Below are 18,883 nucleotides of genomic sequence, written 5' to 3' on the forward strand. Positions count from 1 at the left end.
GAATTAGTGGTCTGATTTGAAAGGCTGCCTGCAGAAACAAATGAAGTAAGGGACGGAGTAATGATAGAATGTCGGAGTAGAGTTGATAAAGTATCCCAACTCAAAAACCCGCTGGATATTTCTATCCCAAGCTTATCCCCGCACCGACCAACAACTGCAAGGTCTCCCCATCTCTCCAAACTTCCCCCGGTCTTCGGCCCGAGGGCCAACTCAGTCAATCTCTAGGTCCCTAACGAACACTCGTGATAGTCACTGAATTATGTATTCAGCCCACTGCAACAAAATAAGCTTTTCTTATGTGTGCATTGATATTATTAGTGATCAGTTCGGGTGGGATTAAGCCATGAAACATACATTTGGAGCTGCTCAGTTCAACCCAAAAACAAATGCTGGAAAGAGGAGCATAAATAGCTTTGTAAATGGTTATTACTTTGTTCTTTCATCTTGCTTCTTGGTGTATGTGACTCTCATTGCTTATGTTCAATCGAATATGAGTTTGTCTGTGGGATTAGCTCTTCCACCTTCTCTTTTGCTCACGGCATGTACTCTCTTTTTCTTGGCTTCTAAATTATATGTAAAAGTAAAACAGAGGGGAGTCCTATTACAAGCATAATTCAAGTTCATGTTTCTCAACAAATAACGACGATTAATGCAAGTGGTGATGTAGACGCAGCGGAAATTGAAAAGAAGAATAAAACTTGATTAAAGAACAAATAAAGTAAAGAGAAAACGATAAACTTCGATTAATAATTCTTTGAAATCTGAATAACAAGGACATACCTGACTTCCTTTTATAGGAACTTATACACTTCTAGATAGACTCAAACTAGGATTCCTAAATATCAAAGATACTCAAACATAGAAACTTCTAAACCTAGACTTAATAGGAAATACTCAAACATAGAAACTCCTAAATTCTAACCCTAATAGACTTAGCCGCGAGGCCCATTAGTTCAATCGGCCGTGAGGCCTATCTTCTTGGTCGATCGGCCCATCATAATCAGGATCAGCCTCCTTCTTTGAAGAGGTTTGTCCCAAACCATTTGTCAAAGAAAAGGTTGATGCACTCTCGTACGATGAATTCCGCCAAGGCAATCCTTAGTTTCCACTTCGAACGACCTTTGCATTGGAAGTGAAGGATACCAATTTACAAGAGATCGCCAACCTCATTCTCAATCTCATATTGTAATCATTCTCGCAAAATTAACTTTAGTGAATTAACAACATTCATCTCGCCATCTTCTCATGGTAGACTCAGCCACTTAATAATCTTCAAGAAAGTGTGAAGTAATATGAGTAAGTGTGAAGAAAGAATAATTGTAGCTAATCCCCAAAATTCGTCATCAAGAGCCAACGTATAAGCGAAACCAACTTCAATTAAATTTTCGAGGTTAAAACGTGTACCGTTGATATGACAATCAAAAATTACTTTCCCATGTTCAGCTTCATGTAGTTTATATACTATAACTCGATCAATATATACTCAGAAATTGAGTTACCTTCCAAACCAACATATCACAAGAATTGATTTTGTCAGCCGAAGTTTTTCGTTTTGCAAAAGGTAATGTAGCAAGAATACCTAACTCAGTGATCTTTCCAAGGAGAATTTCATCGAACACGTTAGATACATCAATGAACAGGCTTATGTAATTTGATTGATCAACATCAATATGCTCGTCAATTCTGTCATTTGCAAAGCATACAAACTTGAGTCGTCCTGCTTCTTCCTCCCTTCCTTCTTTCTTTAGCTCAACTAAGAGGGTGTTTGACTTTTGCACTTATTAAGTGAAAATTACTTAATAAGTGCGGGCCGGCAATTTTAGGACGTTTGTTTTTTCACTTAATAAGTGAATATTACTTGTAAGTGGGGCCAAAGTAAGTGCAAAAAAGTAAGCTCCAACTTGGAGCTTATTTTTTTGCACTTACTTTCTAAGTGCTAAAAAGGACATTTTAATCCTTCTCCGAATATAACAATTACCAATATAATTATAACTAAAACATAAAAAATTTAAACATATGATAAGTAAAAAATTCTTTTTAAGACTTTAGCAATGACTCTTTTCCTTCTCCACTCACCCTTCACTTAAACTTTTCTCTTTAATTTTTATCACATCTCTTCCTTCATTAATCACGGAATCACCAAACCTCCATGATGCAACGTAAGTTCTTTCTCTTTCATAACTTTTGATTATTTGAGGTTGATATTTTCAACACAAAGTATTCATAAACTTTAATTTTTTTGTATCCAAACTCGCGAGATAATGAATTAGTATGAAATACTAATATATATATACTTTAAGGTCAAAATAGACAATCACTCATTTTTATGACATTTAGAATTAATATAAAAACAAAACTCGAGCACTTAGAAGTGATGGAAAAAAAACGTCATGGCACTTACAAGTGATATCACTTACAAGTGATATCACTTACTACGTGATTATCACTTAGTAAGTGGTAGCACTTATAAGTTCTAAAAAATCAAACACCCTCTAATACAAATTCCGTCACTTCTGAACTCAAACCCACATTCTCAACATCGAGCTAACACCAACCAACCTAAGTACCTCATCAAGCTTCGATGATTCACATAGTGTGATAGTCGGTGGGAGAATCCAAAATTGGAAGTTGCTCAAAATTCAAATGGTAGGCATGTCGGTGGATTGAAGAGGCAGTTTCTAAATCAATTGGAAGCATGGCTATAGGCGGTTCCAATTTGTAATTGGCACTAATATTTAGAAACTAAGTTTCTATTATTGGGCTTGTTATGACGGTGGATACCATATATAAATAGGGGGTTTGAGTGCTTGTAATTCACACCAACACAAGCAACAACAACTCTTCTTTAGAGAGAGCTAAAGAGAGAGAGCAAGTGAGAGAGAAATTTTTTGTTCATAGTTTTGAGCGGTGTTTAATTTCTCGGTTGTCGAAGATCTAGTATAGAAGGTAAAATTCTATACGGTACCATCTTGGGACGAACTTGCGGGTTGTGTTAGTCGTCTTCATCTATCCTTCAATAAAGATTTCTTGTTCGCCCGAGGACGTAGGCTTCCAAGCCGAACCTCGTTAAATTCTGTTCGCATATTTGATTTTGACTTAGCTTTTCGATTAATCTTCATAATCGGATCAATTTCTAGGATAGGTTCGATAGCTTCCGCGACTTTTAATTATAACAATTGGTACCAGAGCCTTGTTGAGATTGAACGAAGAAGATGGGATCGAGAAGTGGTACGGTCAAAGCAGGAAAATATGAGATAGAGAAGTTCAATGGGAAAAACGATTTTTCTTATTGGCGGATGCAGATGAAGAATCTGTTAATCTCGCAGAAATTACACAAGACGTTGACGGGAAAGAAACCAGGAGATATGTCAGATGAGGATTGGGAGGAGTTAGATCTCGAAGCACGGGCTACCATTATGTTGTGTCTTGAGAGGGACGTGGCGTTCCTAGTAGACGAAGAAACAACGGCGGTGGGTGTGTGGTTAAAACTAGAAAGCAGTTTCATGACGAAAACTTTAACGAATCGGGTCTACTTAAAATCCAAATTATTCACATGTAGAATGGAAGAGGGTTCTTCTATTCAGGAATATGTGAATAGGTTTGACAGGATTATCTCAGATTTGAAGGATATTGATGTTAAGGTTGAGGATGAGGACCAAGCCCTCATATTGTTACTTTCATTGCCTAAATCCTATGAGAACCTTGTTCAAACTTTGATGCTTGTTGGTGATAGTCTAAGCATGGAAGAGACGAGAAATTCGCTATTAGCGGATGACCTTCGTAAGGTTGCTACTAGCAGTATGGCGTCGGGTGGAGTAGACAAAGAACAAGCACAAGGGTTGTTTGTAACGAGGGGGAGGAGTAATGAAAGGGGAAAGGGAAAGGGCGGGAAATCTAGATCCAAATCTAGAGGCTCTTTCAAGAAAACGTGCTTTAGTTGTGGTGAGCTTGGCCACTTTAAAGCGGCTTGTCCAAAGAGAAAGTTGAAGCAAAAGAACGAAGGCTACAAGGAGAAACAAGAGATGCAAGAGGCGGGATATGTGTCAGAAGAGGCGGACGAATGTTTCTCGGTGACAGAGGTGTCTGAGAAGATCTTCGATAAGTGGATGCTTGATTCAGGGGCGTCACACCATATGTGCCCAAATAGGGAGATGTTTACTACCTATAGGAGTATAGATGGTGGTACAGTTATACTGGGTGATGATAGTATATGTAAAACTGTGGGACTCGGAACAATACGGATCAAGATGCACGATGGAGTGGTGAGAACATTGACGGACGTAAGACACATACCCGATTTGCGGAAAAATCTAATTTCCCTTGGTGTGTTGGAGCGGAACGGCTGTAAGATAATTATAGAGAATGGCTCCATAAGAGTCGTTAAGGGTTCTTTGGTGGTAATGAGAGGTACTCGTTACGGTAATTTATACAAACTTTTGGGGACAACAATTACGGGAGATGTAGCAGTAGGAATCAGTGGAAGGGATCCAACGGCTAGTACGAGGCTTTGGCATATGCGCCTTGGGCATATGTCAGAAAAGGGTCTATCTTTGATGTGCGGGAAAGGCTTGTTGAAGGACATGAATAAGCCTTGCATGGAGTTTTGTGAGCATTGTGTGTTCGGGAAGGCACACAGGGTGACGTTCTCTACAAGCAAGCACAGGAGCAAAGAGGTATTAGACTACGTACACACCGATGTCTGGGGACCGGCAAAGTTACCTTCCAAGGGTGGTTCCAGGTATTTTGTTACATTCGTTGATGATCATTCGAGATTTGTCTGGCTTTATTTTCTGAAGCATAAGAATGAGGTATTCAACACATTCCTGGTGTGGAAAGCAATGGTTGAGAACAAAACTGGTCGAAAGCTGAAGACGTTAAGGTCGGATAATGGGACCGAGTACACGGATGGGGCATTCAAGGAGTTTTGTAATCAGGAAGGCATTGTGAGGCACTGGACAGTAGTAAACACACCTCAGCAGAATGGAGTCGCAGAGAGATTGAACCGTACACTACTTGAGAAGGCTAGATGTATGCGCTCCAATTCGGGACTAGGCGTAGAATGGTGGGCAGAATCTATTGCTACAGCTTGTTATATTGTGAACAGGTCTCCACATTCTTCTTTAGATGGCGGCATACCTTACGAGGTGTGGTCAGGTGAACATGCAGATTACGGGAGACTTAAGGTTTTCGGTTGTACGGCCTATTACCATGTTAAAGGTAACAAACTTGACAATAGAGCAAAGAAGGCAATTTTCTTAGGATATTCTACAGGAGTCAAGGGTTATCGGCTATGGTGTACGGAAGACAAGAAGTTTGTAATCAGCAGAGATGTGGTGTTTGATGAGTCATCTATTGTAGCTATGGCGAAAGCTACGGTGCCTAGTTGTGGTGATGTTGGGTCTACTAAAGCTCAAGTAGTGGAAGTAGAAATCGAAGACCAACGGGTTTCTAGGAATCATGATCAGGTGGAGCATCAGGATAATACTCAGGATGAGGAAATTGATGAACCCGATCATGAGGAGGTTCAAGGGGAAGGTACACAAGTTTTACAAAAACAACAGCAGGATGTTTCGGTACACACTAGGCCGAAACGGTTATATAAGCCGGTACAGAGGTTAGGGTCAGACAAACCTCTTAGGCATTACGGGCAGGCAAATCTGGTTGAATATGCACTCTCGGTGGAAGACGACGAGCCGGTCACCTTCAAACAAGCTATTACCGCGGCGGAAAGAGAGAGTTGGTTGGTTGCTATGCAAGAAGAGATGGAGTCTCTTCACAAGAATCAGACATGGGAGGTTGTCCCATTGCCCGAAGGTAAGTCTGTTATTGGTTGTAAATGGGTGTACAAGAAGAAAGAGGATTCTTCCGAAATCAAAGGTACAAGGTATAAGGCAAGACTAGTGGCCAAGGGTTATGCACAGAAAGAAGGGGTCGACTACAATGAGATTTTCTCACCGGTCGTGAAACATACTTCTATTCGGGTGCTATTGAGTATTGTTGCTCACAGGGATCTTGAGCTGGAACAACTCGATGTTAAAACCGCCTTCTTGCACGGAGATTTGGAAGAAGAAATTTATATGGCTCAACCTGAGGGATACAAGGTTGAGGGTAAAGAAAATCAAGTATGTCGTTTGAGGAAATCTCTTTACGGATTAAAACAATCCCCTCGCCAATGGTACAAACGATTTGATTTTTTCATGCTAAAGCATGGTTTTCGCAGAAGTGACTATGATTGTTGTGTATACATCAAGAAGCTTCGCAAAGGTGACTTTATTTATCTCCTTTTGTATGTGGATGACATGCTTATTGCTTCTCGAAGCATGGTGGAGATAAATAAGTTGAAATCTCAACTCAGTCAAGAGTTTGAGATGAAAGACATGGGCGCTGCAAAGAAGATACTGGGAATGGAGATTAAGAGAGAGCGGTCAAGTAAGAAACTGTACTTGAATCAGAAAGGTTACATCGAACGAGTAGTTTCTCGGTTCGGGATGCAGAATGCGAAGGCGGTGTCAACACCTTTGGCACCACACTTCAGGCTCTCGGGAAAACAATCTCCCACTACTACGGTGGAGAAGGATCATATGGATCGTGTACCGTATGCTAGTGCAGTTGGCAGTTTGATGTACGCTATGGTGTGTACTCGTCCGGATATTTCACAGGCGGTCAGTGTGGTTAGTAGGTTTATGGCAAACCCGGGGAAGACACATTGGGAAGCTGTGAAGTGGGTGTTGAGGTACTTAAAGGGTACCGTTGATACGGGTTTGTGCTTTGGTGGAGACACATGTCAGGTAAGCGGTTATGTTGACTCGGACTATGCTGGCGATCTAGATAGAAGACGATCTACTACTGGTTATGTATTTAGGGTACATGGTGCTCCAGTTAGTTGGCGATCGATGTTACAATCTACAGTTGCGTTATCTACTACGGAGGCCGAGTATATGGCTATGGCCGAGGGTGTGAAGGAAGCATTGTGGTTGTGGGGTCTTCTGGATGATCTAGGGATTAAGCAAGAGTGCGTGGATGTATGGTGTGATAGTCAAAGTGCGATCCACTTGGCGAAGAATCAGGTTCACCATGCTCGCACTAAGCATATCGATGTCAGGTATCACTTTGTACGAGATGTCATAGAGGAAGGTGATGTTTCTCTCATGAAGGTACACACAGATGAGAATCCCGCGGACATGTTGACTAAAGTGGTGACATGTAGCAAGTTTCAGCATTGCCTGGAATTGCTACAAATCGGCTCGTGTTAAGTTGCCCGAAAGGGCGTAATGGCGACAAGGTAATCTTTATGTGAAGGGTTGGTAGAACTACGGTAGGCTTGATCCTATAAAAGGGTACGTAGGCAGCCATGGTCATATGGTGCAGTCGGATGAAGTTACAAAAAGCAGATATATCTTACAAGGAGTATCCTGGTGTTCGTCCAAAATTTGAAGTATATCAAATTGTGTACGAGGTGGAGAATTGTGATAGTCGGTGGGAGAATCCAAAATTGGAAGTTGCTCAAAATTCAAATGGTAGGCATGTCGGTGGATTGAAGAGGCAGTTTCTAAATCAATTGGAAGCATGGCTATAGGCGGTTCCAATTTGTAATTGGCACTAATATTTAGAAACTAAGTTTCTATTATTGGGCTTGTTATGACGGTGGATACCATATATAAATAGGGGGTTTGAGTGCTTGTAATTCACACCAACACAAGCAACAACAACTCTTCTTTAGAGAGAGCTAAAGAGAGAGAGCAAGTGAGAGAGAAATTTTTTGTTCATAGTTTTGAGCGGTGTTTAATTTCTCGGTTGTCGAAGATCTAGTATAGAAGGTAAAATTCTATACGGTACCATCTTGGGACGAACTTGCGGGTTGTGTTAGTCGTCTTCATCTATCCTTCAATAAAGATTTCTTGTTCGCCCGAGGACGTAGGCTTCCAAGCCGAACCTCGTTAAATTCTGTTCGCATATTTGATTTTGACTTAGCTTTTCGATTAATCTTCATAATCGGATCAATTTCTAGGATAGGTTCGATAGCTTCCGCGACTTTTAATTATAACACATAGAATCGTTATGATAGCTTCATAACTAATAACTTCAGGTTTGAATCTCTCCACAATTTGATCGAACACCTTAGCTTCATCAGATTTTCCATTTTTACTCAAAGCATACAAAACAGAATTATAAGGTAAAACACCCATTCTAACCCAAGAATTTTGACCACCGGCTTCATCATAAGATTCCATTGCTTGTTTCTCCATTCCTTTCTGAAAATAGGCCTTCATCAAACTCCCATAAACGATCCCATTAGAAATAAAACCTAATTTCTCCTTTAACTCATCATATAAACCCTAAAACCCCATCTGAATCTTCTTTTTCACAAGACCTAACATCAAATAGTTATAAACAACTTAATCAGGACCTAAACCTTTGTCAAGCACTTCATCCTTTAGGGCTTGTTTAAATATGGAATTGTCAACTAACCATTTAACAAGGATTTGATAAAAAGTGGGTAAAGGATTAAAAGGAGTATTATTGATCAACTGTCGATAGATTTCAAGTGCAGGATCAGTTTTCTTACAAGCATAGTAAGCACTAATGAGAAGATTATAAGCAACGATATTACAAATAACGCTAGCTTGAGTGATGAAACGATGTGGAGAGAAAATTTGCATAGTTAGATTGACGAGGAAGAGCAGCCGTAACACTATTACAGGTGAAAACGATGTTGCGACGTTTAGCGACAGCTTCTTCTGAGAGAAGACGAAGAGAGATGAATGAGTGAGGTTGACGACCACGAGTTTCCATATGAATTTCTGCTTCGTCCTCCGCAATTGAATTTTTTTGGTTATGTTCATCGTGAACGTCTATTTCTTGAACATGCTTTGCTTCTTTATTGTTGGGAGATGTAATAGGCATTGAAGATGGTAAGCATTATTTCCTCAATCTTGTCACACATTTGTATTATCTTATTAGAATCGGACTTAATCGATTGAAGTGTTTATGAAAAAGAAGACGTTGTGGTGGTGGTGGTGGTGGTGTATAATAAGAGTACGAAGGTGGTGAAATTTCTCTTACGGGTTCTCCAGGATTCCAATGATAAACATACGAATCTCTATACGCATAAAAACATGATGTGCATAAGCACTGATTCGTTATCCCTTGATGAGTATAATCCGATAAATTATAATTATCTAGAGGAATAAAATATGATTGATATTGATTGAACTGGTCTAGAAAAATATTTTCAGAATCATTCACCCAAAATTTGGTGGCTCTGAATACCACATGATGTAGACGCAGCGGAAATTGAAAAGAAGAATAAAACTTGATTAAAGAACAAATAAAGTAAAGAGAAAACGATAAACTTCGATTAATAATTCTTTGAAATCTGAATAACAAGGACATACCTGACTTCCTTTTATAGGAACTTATACACTTCTAGATAGACTCAAACTAGGATTCCTAAATATCAAAGATACTCAAACATAGAAACTTCTAAACCTTGACTTAATAGGAAATACTCAAACATAAAAACTCATAAATTCTAACCCTAATAGACTCAGCCGCGAGGCCCATTAGCTCACTTGTCTGTGAGGCCCATCTTCTTGGTCGATCGGCCCAACATAATCTGCATTTTTATTTGTCTACCCTCAATATTAGGAGAAATCACATCTTATTTAAATGGGAGATAATCGTGGGAGGGAGAGACTCACACTGAGATAACACAAGAAATCGTGGGTTGATTAGTTTGGGGTTACTACTATTTAATATTCATCATCTCCTCTCTATATGTTTGTACTTTTGTAAAGGATCATTTAATTCTTAATTTTTGTCTCATGGATAATGATTTTTGTTGTGAAAAATAAAGGAGGGAAGAAGAAAAACAATAGAAATATAGACAAAAAGATATAGAGACAAGTAGAACTAGAGTTGTATTCATATGTTTGTAGAGAATTCTCTACATTGGTACTATGGTACATTGGTACACTTAGGTACATTGGTTTGGTACATCTTATTCACTAACAAGAAAGCTCTTTATATAGGCCTCTTGATGAGTTACAAAACTAATACAAGAGTTACATATAATCAATGGTGCTTGAATACAAATAATGGTGGAGAACTTATGGTGGTGGGAGTTACCAAAGTGTGGTGGTCATCCACCATAAATCAAAGATTTATAACACTCCCCCTGGATGTCCACCACATCAGATATTGCCTCATTAAAACCTTACTAGGAAAACCCAATGGGACAAAACTATAGTGAAGGAAAAAGAGTACAAATTCTTTGTTTATGTACATCTTTGATGAACACATAATCAGCCTCATTAAAACCTTGTTAAGAAAAACCCTATGGGAAAAATTCTTAACGAAGGAAAAAGAGTACTTTGTGAAAATATAGTATATAGTGTCTTCATAAACTTGCTCCCCCTCATGAAGATTGAGGGCATTGTTCAACTTTTTATCGTCAGCTTCCTTTTGATATATATACACAAAATACAATTTGTAGCATTTGACATTTCAAGTTGCATTAGTATAATGTCTTAAAGTTCATGCATACTTTAACTTGAAGCTTGTTAATCCTTTAGGGATATCGATTGAAGTCACTATTTAGTGATCCGTATTTATGTATCATGTACATCAGTAAGATACCTATAACATCTTGTGAAATTGATGTACTTATCACATTTCGTTGTATAATCCACTTGACACACATAAGAGGTGTTAAATTCATCATTCGATGACTATTGTCTTAAAATAGAGTTGTCTCGCCAAAACCTTGTCAGGAAAATCCAACGGGACAAAACCTGAACGAAGGAAAAAAGACTACAACTTTTAAACAAATTAAAATAATTTTCAATACGCATAGTTGCCTCGTTAAAACCTTGATAAGGAAAACCCAATGGGACAAAACCTTAACGAAGGAAAAAGAGTACAACGTGATTGACATTTTATATATGAATGATGGTTGTTTTCTAAAACCACATTACAACACACATAATGTATTGTCTGTACTATATTAGGTACTTTGGGACCTGAATTTCCATGACATATGATAAGTTAAGACAATATGAGTTGCTTTGAATTATAGTCTTTTAGTAATTCAGAATATGTTCATTTCGTTACTCGAATAATCTTTTTCAATACTCTACTGTCAAACTTTGATAAACTCTTCAGGAGTCAAAATAAGATTTATAAATCCTTTATAATTCAACTCTAACATATGTCTACTTCATTACCTTCAGGGTAACTCTTGGTTGGTGCTTCGACTTCATGTCTAAAGACATAAATATTTTGTAACAAAAATCCATAAATAATGAAATATCTTATCAAAGTTTTACCAATTACTTAGAGTAATTCGGAATCAACATGCTCCCAGTAGCTAGTATTTTCATAAATACATCGTCTGAAATAATTTATTTGATTTCTCAAATTCTCACAGCATACATAGCTCAATGATCTCATGTATGTATGTACCTTTGTAAAAGGTCGGTGTCTCTTTTTACACATATCCCCTTCAGGAGATTTTATTAGGAATATGAATCACATTCATTTCTAATTTGATAGCCTCTTCAGGAGGAAAAATTATTCCTTTAGTGTCAAAGAGTATATGTCACTTTGATCAACTCTGATCATTTTCCATTACCTTTATCTGGATATAAGCATATTAAGCTCGGAAAAATATTAATATCTCGAGGTAGCAAGTTTTCCGTATATTGATTCCAAATGAGAGAAACTCGATCATATCAAAAGTATTTTACGACATTGAATATAGGACTTCCTCCCCCTAATGTCGATAGATTTCCGTCTTATTTATGAGCACATACTTCAAGGATGTGAGAAAGACGAAGGAAAAATCAATTGCTTTAGGCAAATTTGATTTTTATTTTCATATCATATTTTCCGTTAGAAAAAAATTATTATCTGATCACAGCTTCAGGTGTGAGCAATTTGTTATAATATCACAACTTCGGGTGTGACTAATTACATGTGAGATATATCATCTTCATGTGATTTTATTTTATTTATTAAATCCATCATCACTTTCTCTTTGGTTATTACAACTTCAGGTGTAATATGAAATATGATAATCAAACAATTTTATTTGTCAGGAATTTACAACTCATCACTGTCTACAGACACGTAAGAAAATATCATCATCACCTGAATAGATATTCTGGATTTCGACTTAATATATGATGAGTTTCACAAAAATTGATTACATTCCACGATGAAGAGCTTTGTCAAATTTAATCAAACTATACGTTGGTATAGTAAAATGAGATTCTCAATTTTGTTACTCCATTTCCAATATGAACTCGGTGTAGGATTTTTCTTATCACCGTTTAATTATAATCCTTTAATAATCAATGGAAAATAATTCCAATACTGAAATACCAGTACTTGTCATTCTTCAGGAATGTGTAGGTAAATTTGATTTCCAACGGTTTACCCTTTTTGTTGACAATTAATCAACTCATAGGGATATATCTTTTCATCCTTAGAGATTATTTACTCTAGTAATTCTTTTAGAATTTTCTAGATTTGAAGAAGTATATACACCAAACTTCAGGTTTGGTAACCTCATATACAAAAAGATGATTCAGTTTGATCTTAATCAAATTTTGGTGGTTGAGTTTCCTCTTCGGAGAAATCTTCTTTAGCAAACCAAAATATGCACTTATGATATGTTCATACAAAAATAAACATTAGTTATGAAAGTAATACCAATTTCTTTTTAAATCATAACTTACCTTGACCTTACCATCGAATGAATCACATTAACATTCATATTTGATCGCAATGTTAATTATTTCATTATTAGCATGTATGCAATTCTCATATCCTTCTCATATGATTCAATATTTCTTAGCAACAATAAAATAAATGGTTAGCGATAAATAAGAATGAATAGTTTGTAAATTCAACAAAGAAAGGTTCAAATACCTTTTAACTTACCAATCACAATTGACCAAACTTACCAATCTTTTATTTGCTTATAACTTGATCAAGGAGTGAATAATTTCTTCTTCCCTTTAAGCATAGAGCAATTCGTGCTGATAACGTGTTGTGAAAAATAAAGGAGGGAAGAAGAAAAACAATAGAAATATAGACAAAAAGATATAGAGACAAGTAGAACTAGAGTTGTATTCATATGTTTGTAGAGAATTCTCTACATTGGTACTATGGTACATTGGTACACTTAGGTACATTGGTTTGGTACATCTTATTCACTAACAAGAAAGCTCTTTATATAGGCCTCTTGATGAGTTACAAAACTAATACAAGAGTTACATATAATCAATGATGCTTGAATACAAATAATGGTGGAGAACTTATGGTGGTGGGAGTTACCAAAGTGTGGTGGTCATCCACCATAAATCAAAGATTTATAACAATTTTGATGTTTTATTCCATTTTTAGTCAAAATAGTCATTAATTTGTGTATTCTTCGTTATGTTTAAATGTTATAGTGAATTTCATTGTATTAATCAAGAATCATCTAATTCCTTAATTTCTTACTATTTCCTACTATTTCTCACTCCAGTGGCGGTATTTAAATTTACGAATTTCTTCTTACTAATGTTATTCTTCTTATTAATGGTGTTCTCTTTGTATTATTGTATTACCCATCAGGTTCATTCATACTTCTAATGTATTCTAATGTATATGTCGATGTTCGAAAATATTTTTAAAATGTACGTTGTAAATTTAGAATAAAGAATTCCAAAACCAATTTACCTCCAGTAATTTTTTTCCCTTAATCTCTATCATTCAGCAAAAGTAAATTTTTTTTTTTTGAAGTAAAATACTCTTTCTTGACATCTCTTAGGTGTCGTTTGGCAACACTAAAATAAGTTACTTTTTTGCTTATTTAAGTAGAAAAGTCAAAAAGTTAGTTTGGTACGCAAAAATTGTCGACTTCTTTTAAGTTAAAATTTGACTTTTTCTAGAAGTTAAAATTTTTAGCTTTTGACTTCAAAGTAAAGTAACTTTTTTTTTTTTGAGACATGCACGAATTTTACTTGACGAATTTTTTTGTCTATCTCAGCTCCACTACCACAACTAAACTTCTACCATACCATTCTACCCTCACCACCACCCTACCTCAACTAGCACCACCACACCTTAACCACCACCTTCGTACCACCACCACCACTATACACCACCACACCATGACAAGAACCACCTCGTAGCTCCACCACCACCACCACTATCATTGTACCTTCACCACCACTATCATTGTACCTTCACCACCACCACCGTACCTTCACCACCACCGCCACCACCACCATACCTTCACCACCACCACGGTACCTCCATCAGTACCACCTACATATCTTATCCACCACCTTTACCACCACCACCATACCACCACCACCATAACTCTGTCACTATCACTCACATACCTTATCCACCACCACCAACGTATTTCCACCGTTACCACCACCGTACTTCCACCACCACCATACTTCCACCACCATCGCCACTATCATACCTCCACCACCACCATAACTCTGTCACTATCACTCACATACCTTATCCACCGCCACCATCGTATCCCAGCCACCACCGTATTTCCACCATCACCACTACCGTACTTCCACCATCACCACCACCACCATCGCCACCATCATACCTCCACCACCACCGATGCCACCATTATACCTCTCTACCACCACCACCGATGCCACCATTATACCTCTCTACCACCACCACCACCACCACCAAACCTCTCTACCACCACCACCATCAAACCTCAACCACCACCACAACCCATAACCATACCTTCTAGCACCACCACTACTACCAATATCACCACTACTTCGTATACAAGACTAATCGTGCAAATCTTGAATAAATCCAAATTAAAATCAAGTATCTCTATGAGAAAGAAAAATAAAATTATCAAAAGTAAATTGAGTTACCAAACTAACTTTTTGACTTTTTGACTTATAAGTAACATTTTTGCCAAATATACTTTTAAATTTTTTTTTACTTTTTTAAAGCAAAAGAACTTCTACTACAAGCAAAAATACTTCTACTTCTGGTTGCCAAACGACACCTTATTTTTATTCAAAAGAATCATTCATTCACACAAAAGTTCAAAAGTGAAGATATGCAGGTTTTTAAATTTCTTAGAACTTTCTGGACGTTAATTTCAAAGATAATGATCAACTTTTAGTTAGATGGTTACTAAGTGATGCAAGTGAATCTTCTAACTCATTGCAATCAGTGGCGTGGTTGAGAAAAACGAGGCCCGGTTCGAAGTTCTATTCGGGGCCCTTCAATAACATAAGACGAAAATAATTTCTTATACATATGATAGTTAACAAAAAAGATTAACTTTGGTTACCAAATTCATTTTTGATATATTTTAGATGAATGTGAATGAATATAACAATTGACTATGTTTGATGCTTCAAAGTATTTAGGACAATTTTAAAAAATATTTAGAACAAAATAACTTGTCAACCAATTATTTTTTTTCAAGGGAAAAAACATTAATTTTAATTCTATACAAATTTTCAAGAATCATTTTTGAAAAAAAAAATGACGAAAAGAACACTTATTAAACTTCAATCATTAGCTTAGAAGCATATATTTGTAATTGTAATTGATATTTAGGAAAGAAAAGAAAATGAAAGTAGTGAGATTTGAACTTTTGATCTCTTGCTTGTAAAATTAGGATGTTACCAAATGAGCTACAACTAAATTATGTTAATAGTTTAGTCCTTCAAATATTTATACCAAGAAAAGTTATTCGAGGGGCTCCAATTTCTTCAGTTTTTTTTGTCGTTTGAGGGGGGCCCGGTGCCGTCGCACCTATGGCACCCCCTCTTCCACGCCCCTGATTGCAATGCCAATGACACTTTTTTCTTTTTTCTTTTTTATGATTTAATACAATAATAGTAAAAAATCATGGACAAATAATGATCAGACATAAACAACAAATTTTTTCGATAAAAAAGAAAAGAAAAAACCATGTCCATATTTTCGGTGTGTGTTATTTCCCGTAGTAATGTGAATTCGATTTTATTTTTGTAGAACTTTTATGGACAAAGAATTTTGGCCAAGTGAAAAATTAGGGGTGGTTTAGTAGAGTGAAAAAAAGAATTTTACAGAATTATATCATAAATAATAGATTAATCTTTGACTAGGTATTTAATTTCTTAGAGATTGTTGGATGTAAATCAAACTTTTATTTAGAAGGTTAAGTGTTAGAAAATCTTCTAACTCATTGCAATGCCAACTATTTGTTTTTTTTTCCTTTTTCTTTTTTATGATTTAATATAATATTAGTAAAAGATGAGTTAGAAAAGAATGATAGGAGTCAAGTAACAAATTTATTCGAAAAAAAGAAGAAAAAACCATGTCCATATAAAGATTTAGGTTTTAATTTCTGAAAATCTCAAAATATAAAGATTTAGGTTTTAATTGTTTTAACCATGAATTCTGTTTTTTTTAATTTATATTTTCCTATGTACAAATTACGAATTACAGTAATCTATAGTTATTGTGGTTAACATAAAAAATTATGGGTGTTTTGGTTGAGTAAAAAGAGAATTTTATAATCTTAGACTAGGTATCTCCCGCGCCCTGGGGGCGCGGTCAATTCCGTCGGGCTTACGCCAGTCGTGGTCAGAAGTTTTAGTAGTGGAAGTACGGTGGGTTCAAGCTTTCGCTCGGGATGCACGTACTATGTTGTCTACGTAATTGTCGTATGAAGACACACGAACCGCGCGAAAACCTAGACGTGCTAGCACTTTTTTTGCTTATATTAATATTATGTGGAGCTAGCACGTCTAGGTTTTCGCTTGGTCCGTGTGACATCAGACGAAAATTACGTATACAACATAGTACGTGCATCCCCAACGAAAGCTTGAACCCACCGTACTTCCACTATTAAAATTTCTGACCACGACTGGCAAGCCCGACGGGATTGACCGCGTCCGCATGGCGCAGGAGATACCTAGTATATATATATCATATATGAATTTAGTTGATGATAATGGTTGGAGATTTCTTGACAAGGCAACGATGATAACTGTTGAAGATCAGATAACGAAGACGAATCATCTGCAAATATGTGGTATCCGTGTTCACCTATAAATTTTAGAGAACGGTTGCTAGTGTAATCGTAGATGGGTACAATTATGAATTTGTTGTGTATTCAATGTGCATTGTCTCAAAGTTCTTTGAACAATAACTCTCTTCTTCATCTATTGCAAAATGACTAGGCCATTTTTCTTTCATTTGCTTGAAATTTTAATACACCATCAATCAATAGCATGTTAGTAGGACAATCTTGTTCTTCTTGTAAAGTTTTGTTGTAGTTACAGAATACCATCCTATTATCATGAAAAACCTTAAATGCTTAGTAGGAATTCCATAAATTGTATATTTCTTTTATTATAATGTGTAGTCTGAAATTTATAATGTAACCCACAGTAATTGGATTACCAGTATCTCCACAACATGAAATTACTTAGTAGATATGACTATGAATTGTTCTTATGTTTATATTATTTGTAATTTTATCATTTATTTTTTCATCTATAGAATGCATGTAGGCTGTAGAAGACATGGAAAGCATCACCTGAAATAGGTACATTATGATTTATAGTATTCTAGGATTTATAGGAACTTGATTGAGAATTTGAGATAATAGCAAAACAGAGTTCTGTGGTACATGGATAAGACAGAATCACAGAACCTAGGGAAGGTCGGAACACACTGGTTGAGATTGAAATCAAAGTGGAGCTTGTGAGATTGACATTGTAAGTACTTATATAGTTTTTTCAACAAAAAAAGAGGGTTATTTCGCAAATGGCCCCCAACTTTGTGACCAGCTTCCTGGCTACTTCACTTGAAGTGGGCAAGTGACCCCTACCCTACGGCAGATTCGCTAGCTCCACTCCTCAGTCCTATTTCATTCCCTCCTTTTCGTAAGTAGGTAGGTACGATCGGATCAATACTATATCGATATCGAGTTTTTCTTCTTTGGAAAGTGTTAGTTAAGTCAAGGCAAGAAGAGAGTAGGTACTCTTTCTAGGGCAAGCGGTGGAGTCTTGCTACTAGACTGGGGAGTCCTGTACTAAACTCAAACCAGTGACGCTCGCTTACGGCGCCTTGCTACGGCTAGGTCGATACTACCCGCAGCTCTCCCCGCTTTTAGTTCCTGCTCGAGCTTGTCCCTCCTTTCGTCTAAAAAGGACCGGATTGCATCCTTGGGCTCGATGCCGATTGGGGTTACGGTTTTTTCACATTTATCAACTCAGACGTGCTTTTCTACCTAACATACTAATCTTCCATCCCGGCGAAGGTCAGACCTGAGAAAGTACGAAAATAAGTACGTTAAGGTGACGAAGTCACTTACCCGAGCCGAGGCTAAGGTTATGGAATAACTTAGTCGAAGAAAGTGAGATTTTGGTTATGAAATAGCTTAGTTGGTTGAAGGTAAGTGAAAGAGTTCAACTAAGGAACTGGCTTAGCTTAGCCCCCTACTTTAGCAATAATACCCCTAAGGCCCCATAGGGCCTCCCAAAACTCCGGCTAAAATAAAAAAAGTTTTTTTTATGTTTGAATGTCGCCGACCGGCGACATCCGCCGGAGAAGATGATGAGGTGGCAGAGAAAAGAGATGAGATGGAGGAGAGAGAGAATATGACTAGTTAACGAAAAGTTAACGGTAATTGGAAAATGGGGCCATATAGGAATTATTGATAAAGTAGGGGGGTTAGGCAGGAAGCTGGTCACAAACTTGGGTGTCATTTGAGAAATAACCCAAAAAAAACACTTATATAGTATACAATATATGCACACATTTATTTCCTATATTTAATGAATTTTTTTTCAACCTTGTAACAAAGAGATGTTGAGGGAGTTGTTCGAAC

Source organism: Eschscholzia californica, unplaced genomic scaffold (genome assembly GCF_041429995.1).
Source record: "Eschscholzia californica isolate CP2 unplaced genomic scaffold, dmEscCali1.0.p SCAF_3, whole genome shotgun sequence".
In the NCBI taxonomy this organism is placed as follows: Eukaryota; Viridiplantae; Streptophyta; class Magnoliopsida; order Ranunculales; family Papaveraceae; genus Eschscholzia; species Eschscholzia californica.